This window comes from Pteropus alecto, unplaced genomic scaffold (assembly GCF_000325575.1).
Source record: "Pteropus alecto unplaced genomic scaffold, ASM32557v1 scaffold104, whole genome shotgun sequence".
NCBI lineage: Eukaryota > Metazoa > Chordata > Mammalia > Chiroptera > Pteropodidae > Pteropus > Pteropus alecto.
The window spans coordinates 2,781,815-2,786,397 of NW_006436664.1; the positions used below are offsets into that span (position 1 = coordinate 2,781,815).

The 4,583-nt window shown below is 35.7% G+C and overlaps 1 pseudogene; it reads right to left on the bottom strand.

The window, feature by feature from the left end:
• Nucleotides 1-221: 221 nt before the first annotated feature.
• LOC112481138 lies at nucleotides 222-339 on the bottom strand (annotated as a pseudogene).
• Nucleotides 340-4,583: the final 4,244 nt, after the last annotated feature.

A 4,583-nucleotide genomic window follows, 5' to 3' on the forward strand; every position in this document is an offset into this window, starting at 1 on the left:
TATTCAAAACCGCATTTTCCACATGACAATCTGGTGCTATTACACTGGCAATCATTTACCTAGTTACTACGATAATACATGTTTGTCACTTTTTATTTGGACATTGGCTTGACGGGTTAATTTTATTTTTTTTAGGTGAGGCAACCCTTGGTTGACCTCACAGATTGCAAGGACCTTGTCATCTTACAATCCCATATTATTTATTTATTTTTAGTTTTTTATGCCTACAGCACCTGGTCTTCCTAGGTGGTCTCCCAGCCAAGTACTAACCAGGCCCCACCCTGCTTAGCTTCGGAGATCAGACGGGATGGATTTGTTCAGGGTAGCATGGCAGTAGACTTGAAGGGTTAATTTGTAACAATAAGCAATAACTGCTTTGAATTACAATTTACCACAAAAATAAGTCCTTATACAATGCAATCTGTTTTTCTTGATACAAAGTCTCCTCAGTGGATCAGGATTAACAGAGATAAGACTGCTCACGATCCCGGATGGATCGGTGCTGCCGAGCAATTAGAGGTGACCGAGCAGCCGAAGATGTGCTTGGTTGGCAGGAGGAAAACTGCACACGCTTTCCTCTGCCTGGTTGGCAATCCCCTTCTTTGCTTAGTTTGGTCCTGCTTTTCTATGTTGCCTAATAACTAGCAGGCGCCCAAATATTTGTTTATAGAACGAGTACATTCAATTAGTGAGAGAGGAGGTTTCTAAGTTAGCCTTAGGGCAGTAACAAAAAATTTTGGCATGAATGTGTTCATTAACATTACACACCAATTACACTCAGATAGGATAAAGTTGTCTTGAGGCATTATTTATTTTCTTTAGGTTATTGGGGTTTGAGTCCAGTAACTGCCAGGGACATGGTGGGAAAAAAATCTCACAAAGAGTCAAAGAGGTAGCGTGAAAGTGTTAAAAGGATGTCTGTTTGACCTCCCCTTTCTGTTCCTGCTCGTTGGTGCCTACCATTGATAATGGTAAGGACTCTTGAACAGGAGACTGATGGCAATCTCTGAGATGTCATCTCAGAGCCTAGTGGGAGTTTGTTATTGATTCTGTAAATTTGCTTAATCAGATATCATTTATTCTGTAGTATATTTACATAGTAGTTGTTGAGAAATAATAAATAATCTATTTTGTTTTAAAATGATCAGGATCCGATATCTTATTTATATATGAATTCTGATTACATATTATGGAGGTCACCAGGGTTGTCACTGCAACTGACAGCAGTAATTTAGGACTGGAGGAAATATTCACACTGAAGATTTTAATATTAAACACAAAAATTATTTTAAAAAGACAAATGATCCCTAGAGGATTAGAAGAGGCCCTAAGGTCTCTAGTGGATTAGGCACAGCGTCTTCTGCTCTTTGGTTCACCACATAGTAGTTGCTTAACAAATGGCTGCTGTTTTTGTTATTTCTAAGAGCTAGAGTTTAAATTATCTTTGGGCAATACAATTACAGGCTTAAAAATAATATGGTGAAATTTCGTGGATTTAAAAATAATCTCTATTTTTTGTTTAAATAAGAGAAATGAAAACAAGCCACATTACTTACGTTCATTCTTTTTGAAAGCTAGATTACTCTTTGATACATTGGACACATTGGGGCTATTTGTTAAATTACTATTTGGGCTCTTATTGGTTGGCAGGAGGGTAGAAGGATAGGGTGCATCATTTAAAAAAAACCCCACAGCAATTCCTGACCTTGGGCCATGAGCAATGGTTTAATCTCTCCTCGCTTAGCCACTGCTATCATTAAAAGAATATCCTATCTTTGAGTAAAAAGACAATTATATTCATCCTGATGTTTATCGATTTGTCCAGAAGATGTTGAGAGGAGAGGACAAACCTGTAAAAACAGAAGCAGTATTTAAAATAAAATTTCTTAGATTCACTGATTTTAGCTTGTTATTTGTATTTGATATGATAAAAAGATACCTTAGGAAAGAACGCAGATTCTGACTAATGATTAAATCTGAAGGTAGCATGGGATAAGGGAGTTTGAAACTCATATCATTTTATTATTGTCAATAGCAGTCACACAGACAGACAGGAACACCTGATAGATACCTCCTTCAATAAACTTTTGAGCTAATCTGAATTAATCTTAGTAAAATCCTGTGAGCCATCTATACTTGGACACGAAACCAAGCAATCCATGAGAGGCCACATGGCTTTATCATAATTAAAAAGAGAGCTGGAGCCTGGTGTATTGTGTGCAATCATAAAAAAGCCTCAATTCACTCTGCTGTGATTAAAACTCCAAGATAATACAGAGAAAGAACAAAAAGCTCTGCATTAGAATTCTCCAGCATGTTTAAGGATGAATTGAGTGGCTCAGACCTAAAGCTCTCATACACAACATTGATTAGTCAAAATATAAATGTGAACAGGCCCCAGACTATTGTTAAAAAGAATATGACAGCTTCAACACTGTGCTGAGGGGAGTGAGCACCTTGACTAAATTATGAGGTAGGCAAAGCGTGAGACTCAGTTTCCTTGTCTCCAAAATAAATCTTTTGAATTTAGATGATCTGGTATCTTTTAGGTTTAAATGTCATGAAGATATAATTCTAAAATTTAGGGATTCTCCATTTTCTTGGGCTCTAAGCTATCTTTTGGGCACGTCTTTCATCTACTAGATGTCAGCCTTTCCTCTCATCTCATACCTCACTAAGCTGCTTCTTTGCTCAGGTCTGTCTCTCACCAGTTCTACATGTTTTTATCTCCTCCTTATCCTCCCCTCTCATGGATCCTTCTTCAGGACCTCTTAGACCAGCAATCTAATTTGTTCAAATGATGATTTTAATGTGTTACCTCTTCTATAATATATTTGTATTTCAGAGGGATATTTTGAAATGCTTATCTATGCATTTTCCCCTTTCAGATTTTCCTTTAGTCCTTTTAGCATTAAAATTAGACGGTGAGATAGAATCTTATAGCCCCAGGGAAGGAAGGATACAAAGAAGCACAGAGAGAAAGAAATATTTTACCTATTTTCTATCTAGAACAAACAACACCACCACAACAATAGTCACAAAATTCCTGGATTTTAATGGCAAGTGCTAGCCTTTGCTTCTGATAATGGCTTAGTAGCTCCTATTAGAGTTAACTCATTCACAAAAAACTATAAACACTACATAAAATAGAAAACACAACCATCTCAAGGCATTGGAGGGCAAACCAAAGTAGGGACATATATTTGTATCCATATATTTGGATAGTTGGAGGAAGGAAGCAGCACTGAGTGGGTTTCTAATTTCTTACAGATTTTAGACTGAAGATAAGTCCCAGTTGCCACACTAGGAAATCAAAGCATGGATTGAAAAACCAAAGTCTTACTGAGGATAGAGTTTGAGGCAACCACAGCAGCTGAAAAGTAAGGGAGGAATCCTGGAAAAGAGAGAGCCACAGAGAGGGAACCCAAATTCTTTGTATCAACTGTCCAAATAGCTGGGTGAGCAGGAGGACTCCAAACCTTCCAGTCAAGGCTAAAATAACTAAACTGAGATTTTGGAGTTCTGAGTTCAGCCTAGTTAACTTTTCCCAAACAAGCAAACAAAAAACTCTTTGAAGAAATGTAAGAGAATCAAGAGTCTTTATAATGTATCATTCATAATGTCTGGGATGCAATCCAAAATTACTGGATATGGAGAAATAAGAAAATGTGACCCATACTGAAGAGAAAAGACTGACTTAAATTTAATCAAATGTTCTATTTAGCATACAAAGATTTTAAAGTGGTGATTATAACTATGTTAAAGGATATAAAAGAAAAATATTTCTATAATAAATAAGTAGCTAAGATATCTCAGCAAATAAATTGAAACTATAAAAAAGAACCAAGTGTAAATTTTAGAAGTAAAAAATATAATACCTGAAATAAAAATTTACTAAATGGGCTTAACAGTAGATTGAAGATCGTTGAAATGAGTCAATGAACTTTAAGAAAGATAAATAGAAATTATCTAATCTGAAGGACAGAAAGAAAAAGAATTAAAAAAATAATGAACAGAAAGCCTCAGAGCAATATCAGAATAAGTTGAAAATAAATGGATGGAAAAAATATACCATGTTAAACTATAGACATAAGGAAGCTGAGTAAACTGTATCAATATCAGATAAATAGGCTTCAAGACAAAGTTTATTACAAGAGATAAAGGAGACTTCATAGTGTTAAAAAGGTAAATACATAAGGAAGACATAATACTCATAAATAAAGTATGTGCCTAACAGTAGGTATTTAAAGTACATAAAGCAAAACTGGACAGAATTACAGCTAATGGCAAACACCAGGTACTTGAGAAATTTCTATACCCGAAAACTTTTTTTAAAAATTAATAATTTTTTTTTAATGGGGATATTGGTTAATGAAATCCAGTAAGTTTCAGCTGTACACTTTAACAGTCAGGCATATATATATTTATACTGTGTGTTCACCTCCCATAGTTGGATTTCTTTTTGTCACCACATATTTGACCCCCTTTACCCCATCTACCTCCTCTGCCCCCGCCCCCTACCCTCTGGTAACCACTAATCTATAGTCCAAAGCTTTTCTTAAATATTAAAAGTCACACCCTGG